Source organism: Cervus elaphus, chromosome 17 (genome assembly GCF_910594005.1).
Source record: "Cervus elaphus chromosome 17, mCerEla1.1, whole genome shotgun sequence".
Lineage (NCBI taxonomy): Eukaryota > Metazoa > Chordata > Mammalia > Artiodactyla > Cervidae > Cervus > Cervus elaphus.
In genome coordinates this window covers 23,382,162-23,399,627 of record NC_057831.1, presented here as the reverse complement: position 1 = coordinate 23,399,627, position 17,466 = coordinate 23,382,162, and the positions used below count along the sequence as shown (strand labels likewise).

Genomic DNA, 17,466 nt, shown 5'->3' with positions numbered 1-17,466 from the left:
CATGGACTGCAGCACACCAGGCCTCCCTGTCCATCACCAACTCCCAGAGTTTACTCAAACTCATGTCCATCGAGTCGGTGATGCTATCCAACCATCTCATCCTCTGTTGTCCCCTTCTCCTCCTGCCCTCAATCTTTCCCAGCATCAGGGTCTTTTCAAATGACTCAGTTCTTTGCATCAGGTGGCCAAAGTATTGGAGTCTCAGCTTCAACATTAGTCCTTCCAATGAATATTCAGGACTGATCTCCTTTAGGATGGACTGGTTGGATCTCCTTGCAGTCCAAGGACTCTCAAGAGTCTTTTCCAACACCACAGTTCAAAAGCATCACTTCTTCAGTGCTCAGCTTTCTTTACAGTCCAACTCTCACATCCATACATGACTATTGGAAAAACCATAGCCCTGACTAGATGGACCTTTGTTGGCAAAGTAATGTCTCTGCTTTTTAATATGCTGTCTAGGTTGGTCATAACTTTTCTTCCAAGGAGTAAGCGTCTTTTAATATCATGGCTGCAATCACCATCTGCAGTGATTTTGGAGTCCAAAAAAATAAAGTCAGCCACTGTTTCCACTGTATCCCCATCTATTTGCCATGAAGTGATGCGACCGATGCTATGATCTTAGTTTTCTGAATGTTGAGCTTTAAGCCAACTTTTTCACTCTCCTCTTTCACTTTCATCAAGAGGCTCTTGAGTTCTTCTTTGCTTTCTGCCATAAGGGTGGTGTCATCTGCATATCTGAGGTTATTGATATTTCTCCCGGCAATCTTGATTCCAGCTTGTGCTTCGTCCAACCCAGCATTTCTCATGATGTACTCTGCATATAAGTTAAATAAGCAGGGTGACAATATATAGCCTTGACGTACGCCTTTTCCTATTTGGAACCAGTCTGTTGTTCCATGTCCAGTTCTGACTGTTGCTTCCTGACCTGCATACAGATTTCTCAAGAGGCAGGTCAGGTGGTCTGGTATTCCCATCTCTTCAAGAATTTTCAAGAGGATTAGCACCATTAAAATACTTGAGCTCCAGTGCACATAAGTCATTAGGTCAGTGCACAAAGTTCACCCACTTAATAATTTCTGAATGTTATTCTTCTGGACTCTGAAGGTTAAAGCAGCAAAACAAAAAAGGAATATAGGTTTCTGCTCTCATGGAGCTTATATTCTATAGAGGGTAAGGGAAAAATAGTATTTTCAGACTGCAATTTAATACTGAAGAAAATATGTTACACTGATCAAGGGGACATTTCAACCGTGATCTGAATGAGGTGACACTGTGAGTCATAACAAGGCAGATGGACTAGGAACACACAAATATAACATCAAGAATCACACAAGGATTCATCAAGAATCATATCAAGAGACCAGGTAGCATATTTTAAGATCTGCAACTATGTCATCATTAGGATTGCGCTTCCCAGATGGCACTGGGCTTACCCGGTGGCTCAGATGGTAAAGAATCTGCCTGCAGAGCAGGAGACCTGGGTTCAGTCCTTGAGTCGGGAAGATACCCTGGAGAAGGGACTGGCTACCCACTCCAGTATTCTTGCCTGGAGAATTCCATGGACAGAGGAACCTGGTGGGCTACAGTCCATGGGGTCACAAAGAGTCTGACACAATTGAGTGACTAACATTTTTTCACTTTCCCAGGTGGCACCGGTGGTAAAGAATCTGCCTGCCAATTCAGGAGACATAAGAGACTTGGGTTTGATCCCTGGGTCAGGAAGATCCCCTGGAGAAGAAAACAGCAATCTACTCCAGTACGCTTGCCTGGAGAAACCCATGGACAAAGGAGCCTGGCAGGCTGCAGTCCATAGGGTTGCAAGGAGTCGGATACAACTGAAGTGACTTGGCACGCATGCACCCACATGATTAGGATAGCAGGACATGGGATCCAGGGGAGCAAACATTAGAACTTGAAAACCAGATAAGGAGTTGGAATAATAAATGTACAGGTTAGGAGCTATTAAGAGAAACTTGGTATTTTTCAAGCAATATTTGTGCCTGGCAATTACCCAATGATGTTTATGGTGAAAGTCACTCAGTCGTGTCCAACTCTTTGTGACCCCACGGACTATACAGTCCACGGAATTCTCCAGACCAGAATACTGGAGTGGGTAGCCTTTTTCTTCTCCAGGGGATCTTCCCAACCCAGGGATCGAACCCAGGTCTCCTGCATTGCAGGCAGATTCTTTACCAGCTGAGCAACAAGGGAAGCCCAATTATTCAATCCTCTTTACATGTTTATCAAAAGTAGAACTGATAGGTCATATGCATAGTAACAAAAAGCAAGAAATTTGGAGCTGAGATAGAAGTTATTTATTTCCCTAGGCCTCAGTATTCTTATCTGTAAAATAATGGTATAATAATTGCTTAATTTATTGGTTATTGTGAGGATTAAAAGATAATAACAACTGACGCAAGGTGCATTGTGCTGAACACTTAACATGAATCATCTCATTCAGTTCTCATAACTCTATGAATTATTTACTATTATTATCCTTATTTTACAGATGTTAAAACTGAGACCCAGGAAGGTTAAGTAATTTCCCCAAAGTCACACAGCTAGCAAGTGGCATAGCTGGAATTTGAACCAAATACTCTTGAGTATTATTCAAATCCTTGTTAACTTTGGTATCATTTGTCTCTTCCTTTTAGTTATTCTGGTGATACTGCATTGCGGATTTAAGTTACATTTTCTTGATGACTAATATATTTCATATAGTTATTGGCCATTTAAATATCTTCCTTAGTAAAGTATCTATTTAACTCACTTAATCCACTTAAAAAATGAATTGGTTGACTTTTTCTAACTGATTTGTTGGGAGCTCTTTATGTAGTCTAGAATGGATCTTTTCTTGAATATATAAATACCCATTTATATATTCTCTGTGGCTTGCATCTTCATTCTGGTGATGTCTTTGAATTAACAGAAGTTTTTATTTTAATTTAGTCCAATTTATTCTTTTCTTCCTTATGGCTAGAGCTTTGTTTTAGAAAACTTTGCCAACCCTGAAAGAAAACCCAGAAAGTTATTCTCTTTACACATTCTTCTAGAAGCATTAGTGTTGTGTCGCTCACATTTAGGTCTATAATCCATTTGGAACTGATTTTTCTGTATAGTGTGAGGAAGAGATAAAAGTTCATTTTCCTGCTTATGATATCTAATTGACTCAGCATGGCTCAGATGGTAAAGAATCTGCCTGCAATGTGGAAGACCTGGGTTCCATCCCTGGGTTGGGAAGATCCTCTGGAGGAGGGCATGACAATCACTCCAGTATTCTTGCCTGGAGAATCCCCATGGACCAAGAAGCTTGGCAGGATACAGTCCATGGGGTCACAAAGAATCAGATACAACTGAGCAATGACACACAGCACATTCATTTAAAATATCATCTTTACCCATTACAATGCAGGGTCACCTTTACTGTAAGTCAGATGACCACATATGTGTGAATTTATTTGGGGATTCTATTCTAGTCACTGGCCTAGTTTTCTATCCTTATGCAACACTACATTAGTCCATGTATAATAGATATTGAGAGAGTTGGACTGACTCGTTGCATTTGCATATAAATTTTAGATTCAAGTTGTCAAATCACAAATACACACACGTGCATGTACACACACACATGCATACATATACAACCTGCTGGAATTCGGTCTGAAATTGCACTGGATCTACAGAGTAATTTGGGAAGAACTGATTTTTTTTTTCCTTTGGTCACACTGTGAGGTTTGTGGGACCTTAATTCCCCAACCAGGGATTGATTCTGTGCTCTTAGCTGGGAAAGCACAGAGTCTTAACTGCTGGACCACCAGGAAATTCCCAGAATTGACATCTTAATAGTATTGAGTCTTCCAATCCTTGGACATTGTATATCCTTCCAGTTATTTAGATATTCTTTAATAACATTTTGCAGTTTTCTGTTCAGAGGTCTTGTACATCTTCCATTAGGCTTACTTCTAGGTAGGTTTATTTCTAGGCATTGAATGCTTTTTTCAATATTACCAAAATAGTATCATTTTAGAAATTCATTTGTTTTTACTAATATAATACAGGCCTTAAAATTCACTTTATTCTAATAATCTATAAACTTTTTTGGATTTTCTAACTATAAACTATGTTGTTGGCAAATAGAAGTTTTATTTATGCATTTAATCTCTTTTCCTTTCTTTTCTTTCTCACAACCAATTGCACTGGTTGTAACCTGTCTTTATGTTGCCTCATATTCTTATTTACCTTGGTATTGCCTGTTTTCATGCTTTCCCTGTTTAACTATGGATTTGTTGGTAATAAAGCCTTACATTATTTATTTGTCTGAAATGTCTTAATATCACCTTCACTTTTGAAGGGGATTCTCATTAGATACAGAATTCTAGGCAAGAAGCTATTTTCTGTAAGCATTTAAAAAATGTTCCACTGTATGCTGGGTCCCATAATTTCTGCTGAGAATTAAACTATCATTCTTACCATGGTTTCTTTGAAGATAATATATTTTCCCTCCCTTTGGCGGACACTAATTAATCATAGTTACTAGAATTTTTTTATTTTAATAAAATATACATGATATAAAATTAACCACTTTAAAGGGATTAAGTACATTCACATGGGCTTCCCTGGTGGCTCAGTGGTATAGAAACCACCTGCTAAAGCAGGAAACGTGGGTTCAATTCTTGGGTCAAAAAGATCCCCTGGAGAAGGAAATAGCAACCCACTCCAGCATTCTTGCCTGGAAAATCCCACAGACAGAGGAACCTGGCGGGCTACAGTCCATGGGGTCACAGGCGAGTTCGATACAACTTAGTGACTGAAGAATAACAACAAAATACATTCATGTTGTTAAACAAACATCACCACTCCCCATCTCCAGAACTTTTTCATCATCCTAAACCAAAATTCTGCATCCATTAAACAATAAATGCCTATTCTTCCCTCTCCAAACCCCTCGGTAATCACCATTCTACTTTCTGTCTCTTAAGGATTTGACTACCCTAGGTACTTCATATAAATATAATCATAAAAATTTGCCCTTTTGCATCTGATCTGGTAAAATGTCTTCAAAATTCATCCATGTTGTAACAAGTTATCAGAATTTCCTTCCTTTTTAATCTGAATAATATTCCAATTGTGTATATACCACATTGTGTTTATCCCTTTATTTGTTGATGGACATTTGGGCTGTTTTCACCTTTGGGGCTATTGTGAATCCTGCTGCGGTAACAAGGATGTACAAATAACTGCTCAAGTCTCTGCTTTCAGTTACTCTGGGTACATACAAAGGAGAACTGATGGATCACACAGTTATTCTATGCTTAATTTTTTGAGAAACTGCTATACTATTTTCCACAGTGACTATACCATTTTATACTTACATTAGTGAAACACAAGGGTTCCAATTTCTCCACACACTTGTTAATACCTGTTATTTTATTAATAGACACCATAATGAATATGAAGTGGTATCTCACTGTGGTTTTGATTTGCATTTCCCTAATGATTTAACTTATATGCAGAGTACATCATGAGAAACGCTGGGTTGGATGAAGCACAAGCTGGAATCAAGATTGCCATGAGAAATATCAATAACCTCAGATATGCAGATGACACCACCCTTATGGCAGAAAGTGAAGAGGAACTAAAAAGCCTCTTGATGAAAGTGAAAGAGGAGAGTGAAAAAGTTGGCTTAAAGCTCAACATTCAGAAAACTTAGATCATGGCATCTGGCCCCATCACTTCATGGGAAATAGATGGGGAAACAGTGTCAGACTTTACTTTTTTGGACTCCAAAATCACTGCAGATGGTGATTGCAGCCATGAAGTTAAAAGAAGCTTACTCCTTGGAAGGAAAGTTATGACCAACCTAGATGGCATATTAAAAAGCAGAGAGATTACTTTGCCAACAAAGGTCCGTCTGATCAAGGCTATGGTTTTTCCACTGGTCATGTATGGATGTGAGTTGGACTGTGAAGAAAGCTGAGCTCTGAAAAATTGATGCTTTTGAACTGTGGTGTTGGAGAAGACTCTTGAGAGTTCCTTGGACTGCAAGGAGATCCAACCAGTCCATCCTAAAGGAGATCAGTCCTGGGTGTTCATTGGAAGGACTGATACTGAAGCTCCAATACTTTGGCCACCTCATGCGAAGAGTTGACTCATTGGAAAAGACCCTGATGCTGGGAAGGATTGGGGGTGGGAGAAGGGGATGACAGAGGATGAGATGGTTGGATGGTGTCACCAACTCGATGGACATGAGTTTGAGTAAACTCCAGGAGTTGGTGATAGACAGGGAGGCCTGGCATACTGCAATTCATGAGGTCGCAAAGAGTCAGACACGACTGAGCGACTGAACTGAACTGAACTGACTGAATGATTTTGATGTTGAGAATCTTTTCACTGTCTATTCAAGTTATCTCCTTTGAAGAAATATGTATTTAAGTCCTTTGCCCATTTTAAAACTATTTTGTTGTTGTTGTTGAATTACAGGGTTCTTTAAATGTTATGGATGTTAATCACTTATCTGATATCTGGCTTGCAAACATCAATATTTTCTTTCATTCTATGGGTTGCCTTTTAAACTGTTGATAGTGTCCTTCCACGTGTAAACGTTTTTAATTTTGATGTTGTCTGATTCATCGTTTTTTCTTTTTGCCTCTACTTTGGGTGTAATATTCAAGAAATCATTGCCAAATCCAAATTCATGAAGCTTTCCTCCTATTTTTTCTTCCAAGAGTTTTATAGTTTTAGTTCTTAGAATCATAGTCATTTTAACATATCTGTCTCCTAACCCAAAAATCTGGGCTATTTAAAAATCTGTTTCTATTGTCAATTTTCTGTCTTGGTTTGCGGTCATATAGTGTTGTCTAATAGCTGGCATGGCTAATCATTTTTATTGAAGCGTTGACGTTGTGTATAAGAAATGATACAGTGTCTAAACGATACCTTCCTCCAGAGGGAATGTATGGAGTGGCGGAGCGCTGGTCACTTTAAGCAAGTCAGGGACTGAGCTCAGTAGTGGTAGCTTCGTGACACTCAGTTCTACTTCTGTTCTAGTTCCTAGGGAATAGTTCTCTAGGTATTTTGCCTGAGATGATGCTCCCAACAAATTATGATATCGCACTTATTTTTCCTAGATCTGAGATACATTACCATTTTCCCTTGGTTCACCCCTATTGTCTATGCCTTCCTGTCCTGGAATAACTGAATTAACTTTTCCAGGGTCACACAGCTATGGAGCTGGGGCCAAAACCAGGCAGCTTGGTTCCCAAGTCCACACTCTTAAAACTAAAGTGCTTATAATACATCAGACACTGTGCCAGATATAGACTAAAGCTCTCACAAGCTTTAGATGTTCCCATTTAGAAAATGGCCATTGTAACTTAAATCTGTTTTTAAAAAGAAAGAGAAAAAAATCTATCAAATATCTAACTTTATGGCTTTCCTATTTTAGAAAAGGAAGTATTAAAAATAAGGACCTTAGGGGGCTTCCCTGGTGCTCTAGTGGTTAAGAATCTGCCTGCCAACGCAGAGGACATGGGTTCAGTCCCTAGTCCAGGAAGATTTCACATGCCATGGAGCAACTAAATCTGTGTGGCACAACTACTGAAGCCCACGCACCTAGAGTCTGTGCTCAGCAACAAGTGAAGCAACTGCAGTGAGAAACCTGAAAACCACAATGAAGAGTAGCCCACACTCACTGCAACTCGAGAAAGCCCGTGAGCGATAACAAAGCGCATTGAGATATCAACATACGAAATCAGGGTGGACACAAACATATAGTCCGTGGCAATGACCCACAGGATTCTGCACAATGTAGTCCCTGGGTCCCCCTCAAGCCTAATTTCATACCATCCCACTTTCATTTTTTCACTCCTCGCCACCGTGATGTTTCTACAGTTCCGAGAAATTGCTAGATTCCTTCTGCAGAGCCTTGTGTGTGTGCGCTTAGTCACTCAGGAGTGTCCAACTCTGTGTGACCCTTTGGGCTGTAGCCCGCCAGGCACCTTTGTCCATGGGGATTCCCTAGGCAAGAATACTGGAGTGGATTGCCATGCCCTCCTCCAGGGGATCTTCCCAACCCAGAGATCGAACCCAGATCTCCCACATTGCAGGCAGATTCTTTACCATCTGAGCCACCAGGGAAGCCCAATATACTTGCTTTCCCCTCCAACTGAAACACTCTGCACTACAAATTTCTCTTCATCTGGTTAACTCCCCTTTTACCCTTCTGATCAAGGACCATATCCTCAGAGAAATATTTATGACACCACCTCTGACCCTAGGTTAAGTAAGGTAAAGTATTTTATGTTCTTAAAGAACTTTGATCATTTTTTTTTCAGAGTATTATCTCAGTTTGTAATCATATATTTCATTAGAGTGACTGTTTCATGTATTTTTCTCATTAGGCTATAGACTCTGTAATAGTGTCCTACAGGTCCTTGAAACTCTGTTCATTTTATTTTTCGATCTTTTTTTCATTTTCTTCTTCAGATTGAACAATTTCTATTTATCTGTCAAAGTTCACTGATTCTTTCCTACTTCATTTCCATTCTGCTATTGAGACCATTCAGTGAATGTTTTATTTCAGATACTGTATTTGTTAGTTAAAAAAAAACTTACTTACTTCTTTTTTAGCTGTTTTTATTTTTCTGCTGTTAGTATCTTTCCATTTATTATGACTATGCTTACCTTTACCACATGAAACACAGCTGCTTCACCATTTTTATCTGGTAATTCCAACATCTGTGTCATTTTGTGTTGGCATCTGTTGATTTTTTTTATCATGTTCTGGCTCTTTACACGTCAAGTACTCCTGGAATATATCCTGGACATTTTGTTGTACAGATTTTGGCTCCTACTAAAATCTTCTGAGGAATAATTTACTTTTTGTTTGTTTTAGCAGGCAATCAACTTAAGTTGGTACAGATAATAAGCTCTCTCTTACTTTCTGTGTGCATGTCCCAATTTCAGTTGTTTACAAAGCCTTTGCTATACTCTCATTAGTTTGTCCCATGAAGCCACTCAGGGGTTGGGCATTCAGTCACTGTGACGTGGGCAGTGGTTTTTTTTTTTTTTTTTTTTTGATGTTTTAAAAATTCTTATGTCAGTTTTTAAAGCCATTGCTATGCTGCTTTGGGCCTATCTCATCCATGCACAGCTGGAGGTGACACAAGATATTTGGTTGGGTTCAAACACAGAATTAAGGAGCCCCATTCTCCAGCTTTCTCCTCCCCTGAATCCATACCTCCTCCCAATCCTATTTCTCTCAAGGTCTCTTTCCCTGGTTTCTCTAGTCAGAAGCTGAGGCTTTTCTCTGAGTTTTAGCTGTCCATAATTCCATAAATAGTGCCTGCCCTTGGGGAAAAGCCGAAAAACGAAAACAACTGTAATAACAATGATTCCTCATACTCACTTTGGACTGCAGGGTCCATTTCCCAGATCTTCAGGCAATAAAAGTAGGTTTTCTATTATAGTTTTTGGCCTCCAGTGTGGGCCTTAAATAGCTGAATGACTGAGGCCTACCTTCAGGTTAAAGCCACAAGAGCAAGAGAAATTGACCTTCATAGTTTTGACTCTCCTTCCCAATCTACCTGCTTTTATTTACTTTTCTGAGTCCTCAGGTAGTTGCTCTTTGCATTTCGTTCAGAGTTTTGGATCATGAGCAGTGAAAAAGAGGTTGTAGTGGACTTACTCCATCTTGAATGGAACTCGAAGCCTCCGTACTTCAGGACAGTAAGGACCATATGGGGTTGTGTACCCTTGATCTGTACAATACTTGATAAATGTAAGGCACTCAATAAATATTTGCAGAATGAACTGAGAATAAAGATATACCAGATACTGAAAATGACAACAAAAACATTCTGCATGGTTAACAGGAAGGACATCTTTGAAATAAAAGTAAGAGTTTCTAACATCAAGCATAAGCATTTCAAATACATTAAGAAAAAATAAAATAAATTATAAAACGAATAAGATCCTTAAAGACTATGCTACTGTAAAGATAGATAAGAAGTTAACAGGACAACTTAGAAAAAGATTCTACTCCTACAGAATAAAAACTTAAAAGATTGGAACTTTTGAAGAACTAAAACTGCCTAGGATAGATTTTTGGCATAATTTTAATGGGGGCAAGTTGAAGGGGAAAAACCAAGTATGTGAGAATGTAGGGATCAGAAGCTGATGGGCAGAACACATGGGCCTTAGCTCTCACCCTAGTTTCCCTTCCCCCCTTTTTAATATTGTGCCTGTCTGCTTTCTTCTTTGCTCTAGAAAGCTCCTTATCTCTATTTTCCTTTGGACTTCTCACTTTCCCTGGACACATCTTTTTTTCTGAAATTTTAAAAAATGCCTATTTCCTTAAGATGAATTTTGTAATTTAAAATGCAGATAAATTAAACTAATGAATTTTATCTTTCTCTTAACAGTTGGTTTTTTGGGGAGTTAATTTCTTGATAGAAAAACTCCTGTTAACAGTTCTGTGCACCTATCTGAAATAAACTTGATATAAGCAAAAGCCTTGTTGTGTAATTCAGAAGTAACTGTGGTAATCCAAATGTCTGATGGTTACAGTCAACGTCTTCTGTTAGGAGTGAAACCAGGTGGGACCCTGCCAGGCCTTTCCAGGCACAAACCACCCAGCATCATGTCCTCCACTCCTTGATTGTAGAAAAGCTTTAGCCTCCTAGGCCCTCAGCAAGTTCCAAAGAGCATACTTAATCCCAGAAGCGAGAAAATACAGAAACAGAGGAAAACAGTCAAGCAAGATAAAGTAATAATAGTTTAGCCATAAAACAAAGTAAAAGACCCTTAGTTCTTCCTCAAAGGCTACAGATAATATTCTGAGCCATATCCTTGAGGTGTTTTGCAGATACTAAACCCACTCCAGGATTGGAGAAATGGCAACCCACTCCAGAATTCTTGCCTGGGAAATCCCATGGACAGAGGAGCTTGGCGGGCTACAGTCCATGAGGTTGCAAAGATTCGGACATGACTTAGCAACTAAACCGCCAGCATCAAATCCACTACCAGGTAAAAGAACTTAACGGCATGCTGCCCACAAGTTCACAGACCCAGACTGACTGGAACAAGATTGATGATGCTGACTCCCAAAATACCACCCTGTTACCTCATCACCAACCAATCAGAAGGATGTACATAAGCTGATTATGTACCATTGACCATTACCTCACTCTTCCCTGAAAGCCATCAAGGGGTTTGGGTCTCTTCAGCATTAGATGCCTGTCCTCCTTGCTTGGTGTCTTGCAATAAACTGCACTTTCTTTCACCACAATGCTGTGTCAGTAGATTGGCTTTACTACATATCATGTGAACAGATCCAAGCTTGGTTTGATGACAGGAGTACTCTCACTGAATATCTAGAATAGGAGTGCTCTCACTGTGTATCTGGATAGTTGGCATAATGCAAGGAACTAGGGATTTGAAATCAGAAATATGCTACTTGTATGACCTACAATCTTCTGCCATCTTTTAATGGGTATAGTACTATATACTTTTCTTACTTTGTGCTCACAGCTAGAGAAAGCAGTATCAAATTTGGGAACAATTATCCAAATTTAGGATAAAGAATCTGCCTGCAATGCAGGAGACACAGGTTCAATCCCTGGGTTGGGCGTATCCCCTGGAGAAGTAAACGGCAACCCACTTCAGTATTCTTGCCTGGGAAATCCCATGGGCAGAGCCGCCTGGCGGGCTATGGTCCATGGGGTCACAGAGCCGGACACGACTGAGCAACTAAACCATCCAAATTTAAGTTTACTGGACATCATGCTTTTTGTAAACTAAAAGATGATTTCTTCAGTCCCCGAGTCCTGTGCCGTCAGCGGGCGTGTGCCTGAGCCGGTGACTGCAGCTGCTGCCTCCTTGCCTGGTGAGCACTTCAGCGTTCTGAAGACGTGAAGCTTCGCTCTCACTGAGGATTCTAAGGTCAATTGTACCTTCATTGTTAATTAGCTTCTTTGTAAACTATAAGACATAGTTCTAATTAATAAATATTGCCCCCAGATTGTATTTATATTAAAAAAAAAAGACTTCGTTGTAATTTTATTCCAGTATGTTATATTTCTAATCACCTCAGTATTCAAAAAAAATTAGGCTCTATTTATTGAAGGTTTCTTCAAATCCCTTTTGGAATGAGGTACAGTATAAATACATACATACTATGTATCTTGCTACTGGGGGATAAAGTGAGATGTTTTTACAGCTCATAGCAAAAGTATGGTTATTCAATTGATAATTTTTATTAGAAGTATATACTATCATCATATTACTAAGCTTTGCTTTTAAAGTTGTGGAAAATTTTGATTGATTTAGAAGTTCTGTTTTCACCTGTTTTTATTACAATGTCTCTTTGATTGTACATATAAATAATGGACACAACTTGTACTATAAAAAAAGCTGGGCAATCTAAGCTCTCTGCTTTTACTCTGTTATGGAGTAAATCTGTTTTATTTATTTTAATCTGTTAATACAGAGTAAATTTCCTGACTCTTCACCTTCCTGTACTTCAATTCCAAACCTATACAATGGGGTAGGGTGGAAGGATGTTAGATAATCTAATGCCTTTATCAGTTTTAAGTCTATGCTTCTATTCCCTTGGGTTTCCCTGATGACTCAGAGAGTAAAGCATCTGCCTGCAATTCAGGAGACCTGGGTTCCATCCCTGGGCTGGGAAGATCCCCTGGAGAAGGAGATGGAACCCACTCCAGTATTCTTGCCTGGAAAATCCCATGGATGGAGGAGCCTGGTAGGCTACAGTCCACTGGGTCTCAAAGAGTTGGACACAACTGAGCGACTTCACTTTCACTTTTCTGTCACTTTCTATTCCCTTATGGACCTACTGCAAAACAAACAGTGTGAGAGAATATCAATATATGCTGCTTGGAAATTCACGTCTTATATAAACATCATGTGTGTGTACACACACACACACACACACACACACATTAGTCTTCTGTCACTTAATAGAAACAACTTCTTGTCTTTCTCTTGGTGTGTGTTCCTGTAGTGTATAATGTACTTTGGGTTTATTCTTTTGGAGCAATGTTGAACAATAGTGACATCTAGTGATTATTATTATTTAGCAAAAGTTTATGGCCAATTGAGTCTCCTGCATTGCAGGCAGATTCTTTAACATCTGAGCCACCAGGGAAGACCCTTCTAAATGTGGGTGATTCATTTTGTGACTTAGCTAAACACCTGAAACCATTCCTCATCTCTTGTCCCTACAGATTTAAGAAACATCAATTAAATTTGACAGGTGCATTAATTGGACACAAAACATTTGAAGAAAATTTCTTCAAAAAGTCATAATGTACACAGAGTTAAACATTAACTATTTTAAGGGAGATTTGAACTTTTTCCCTTCCTTTGAGAACGGCAGGACGACAGTTGAGTTCAGATGTGCTTCAGTGTGTAGTCCATGCCCTTAGCTACTAAACATTACTGACACATATATTTGTTAAATGAACATTAGATAAAGTATATATGTCAATGTCTGGGTTTGTATGTATGCCTTTAGAATCTCTGGAACTACTGCTGCCTTTCAGACAGAAATCTTTTTGAGTTTACATTAAGAACATCAAGTGAAAACAAGTAACAGTATAATTCTTTCTGAACAAATGAATTTAAAAGTTATATTTATTGAGACTACTTTTTATAAAGAGCAATCAATCTAGATCAGTTGTTTTTTTTTAAGATAATGACTAGCTAGCACTACTGTTTAATAAGGACAATACAAATCTGGACACTACTACTCCAATTCAAATGGACTTTGCCACTATTAAAATTTCTATGGTATTTAGTTCTCACTAATCAGATATTATCTTGAATTTTTATTCTCTTAAGGTGCCTAGATCTTGTCTCCACAATAAAATGGCAAGGTATTCCAGAATTCAGAGTATGTTTTATATTCTTGTCTTTTTCTTAGTACCAAACACAATGGTTTTTCTCACCTATAGAATAAAGTTACTAACAACTTACTCAGAATCCAGGGTTTTTCACAACATGGCATCAAACCATCTTGTCCATTTTCTCTGTAGCTATTTTGACCCTGTACATAAGGCAAACTGTTAACTGCTCTTCTATGTATTGTTTACTTTTATTTGCTTGGAATACCTTCCTATTGCATCTCTTTTTTGCAAATTATATCTGTTGCTTAAGGGTTATTCCAAGAAAACCTTCCTGCAAGGTACACCCAAAACTGGAAGTCATCTACTCTTTTGAACTCTCACATCATTTGGTCACTTCTTTACCTTCCCCCTATTTCTCTAGCTGTTTATCCTTGGGCTTCTTTCCAACCTTCTTTTCCTCTATCTATCCCTTAAATGTGGAAGTTCCTTTTGATTCTGCCTTATGCCCTTTTTTATTATCACTCTATTTTTTAAGAAATTTACTTTACTCCCAATGGCTCCAATTATGACCACTAAGCTGAGGAGTCTGGTCTAGAGAAGCCGCCCCGAGATTCTATCTGGTATATTTACCAAAATATTGAATATCTCTACTTGACCACCTTTATAAGTATTTTAAGCTCAGTCTATGCACAACTGAACCCAAGACCATTCCCCAAATCTATTCCTTCTTCAGAAAATTTACTATCTCAGAGTAAAGCTACCATCTACCTAGTTGCTCAAGTGAGGAACTGAGGAGTCATTCCTTCTCCCCACTTCTCCTTTTCTGCCAACATTCAGTGAGTTACTAAATCATAACACAAGCTCCTAAATATTTAAAAAAATGTTTCCACTTTTCTCCATGTAAATTGCCACTACCACAGTCCAGGCCATAAGCACCTTTCTCCCTAAACACCATCATGGCCTTTCCAATGGTTTTCCCCATTTTTCTAGCCTTGGTCCTCCCTACTGTAATTTTCATAATGCAGAGTAATCTTCTAAAATGTAGAATGACCTGCTTAATATTCTTGAATAGCTTCCCATAGAAGAAAAACATCCAGATTCCTAAACTCAGCTTACAGAGCCCTCTGTTATAACAGCTAACTTTGTCCTTGTGTATGTCCTTATTCTTCACTTGGCATTCTAAACTTCAACTGTACTAAACTGTAGTTCTTCAAAGTGGTCATGCTTTACATCTTCAAGACTTTATCAATTTTATATGTTGCCTTCTCACTCCACACCCTGGCTTTTGGCCTAGCTAATTCTACATAGTTTAAGAAGTTTTTCTTGTAGAAGCTCCCTTTGGTCTGCATTCTTATGGCAGGATCCACCCCAGTATGATAACTGCATGTTTGATTACCATCAATTTTTCACTTAATAAACATTGAGAGTACACTAAGTAACTGGTACTGTATTCTTCCTTATATTGAATTTAGTCAGTATAGGGTATTGTGGCAGAGAAGGAAATGGCAACCCACTCCAGTATTCTTGCCTGGAGAATCCTGTGGAGAATCCTAGCAGCACCAGGGTGTTGTGGAAGCACATACGATATACAGTGGTGGTGGTTTAGTTGCTAAGTCGTGTCTGACTCTTGCGACCCCATGGGCTATAGCATGCCAGGCTCCTCTGTCTATGGGATTCTCCAGACAAGACTACTGGAGTGGGTTGCCATTTCCTTCTCCACGTTTGATACATGGGATCCAAGAAATGCTTCTCAGAGACTCGCATTTTCACCTATTTTCTTGGTATACTGAATCAGTGCTGATTTCATAATCATTTCTGAGTTCTTTGAATTACCTAACATAATGGTGGATAAGTATCTAATCCCATTAACTGTTGGATTTTAAACACATACAAAATGTTTTCACATTGTATGAGGACTCCGGGCAACCATGACTTTCTACTTAGCAGAGTTTTCCTTTGCTATCACTTTGTATATAATGGAGTGTAAAAACTGAAAAAGCAAACTGCTACAATGAAAGATACGGGACTTATTGTCAGAACACCATGGTTAATAATTCCGCTACATTCTGAGCATGTGTCCTTTGTCAAGATCCTTAATCTCTCTAAGCCTCAGTTTTCTTATCTGAAAAAGGTAGTTATAAATTCAAATGAGATAAGAGAAAATGAAAGTATAACACAAAATGTAAAGAAGTATCCAGATGATATTATTATTATTATTGTTATTAGAAGGACTACGGATCAGGTCTTCCTGTTACTGGCCATCTCACCTCTATAAACAGGAGTTCTAAATCTCCTCCTTCATCTTCCCTTTAGCATCTAAAATGTTGGCTTTTGTACTTTAATAAACACATATGCATGGGAATGTTTTAAAAAACAAAGATAAATATTGTATGATTTCACTTATAAGTGGACTCTAAAACAAACTAATGAATATAACAAAAAAGAAACAGACATAGAGAACAGACCAGTGTTTACCAATGGTGAGAGGGAAGAGGGAGGGGCAATATTGGGGTAGGAGATTAAGAGGTACAAACTACTATGTATAAAACAAACGAGCTACAATGATATATTGTACAGCACAGGGAATATAGCCAATATATTATAATAGTTATAAATGGAGTATAACTTTTAAAAATTGTGAATCCTATGTTGTACACCTGAAGCTTATATAATATCGTATATCAGCTATACCTCTCTAAAATAAAAGTCAGATAACAAGTATTGACAATGACTTGGAGAAATAGGATCCTCCTCTACTGCTGGTGATAATGTTAAATGATACAGCCACTTTGGAAAACAATCTGGCAGTTCCTGAAATGATTTAACATAGTTACCAGATGACCTAGCAATTTTACTCTTAGGTATATTCGCAAGAATTACATATGTCCACACAGAAATCTATAAACAAATATTTATAGCAGCATTACTAATAACAGCTAAAAGGCAGATCAACCCAAATATTCATCAGCAGATGAATGGATAAGCTAAATATGGTACACCTACACAATGGAATATTATCCAGCCATTAAAAATACATGCTATGATAAACCTTGAAAACATAATACTAAATGAAAAAAGCCAATCACAAAAGATTACATATTATCCATTTATGTGAAAGTATATAACAGGGAAATCTACAGAGACAGAAAGTAGATTAGTAGTTGCGTAGGGTTAGGAATGGGGAGGACACAAAGATTTTAGCAACAAGTCATGGCATTTTCTTTTTAAGGTGATGAAAATGTTCCAAAACCACAGCGATAGTTATTCATATCTGTGAATACACCAAAAGCACTGAAACGTATATTTTAAATAAACAAATAGGTTATGAATAGTATGATATATAAATGATAATAAATCTGATTTAAAACAAAAACAAAATACACACAGATAAACAAGCCAAAAAATTTAACAAGTAAATATTAAAGGGACAAGAGTTAGAAATATCAGTCATTGAAAGTCTAGAATTTAGACATATGGAACAAAAAAATACCAGGCCACAATTTTTGAGAAACTGTTAATTGGAAGTGTAGGTGGCACAAAACAGTAACAATTTGAATCATTTCTCAGTAAAATGGTACCACATTATGCTAAGGCAGGATAT

General features: G+C 38.2%; 1 protein-coding gene across 1 annotated transcript in view; it reads right to left on the bottom strand.

Moving 5' to 3' along the window:
• SLC9B1 (solute carrier family 9 member B1) overlaps positions 1-17,466 on the bottom strand; it is a 64,976-nt gene that overhangs the window by 43,306 nt on the left and 4,204 nt on the right. The window lies entirely within an intron of this gene.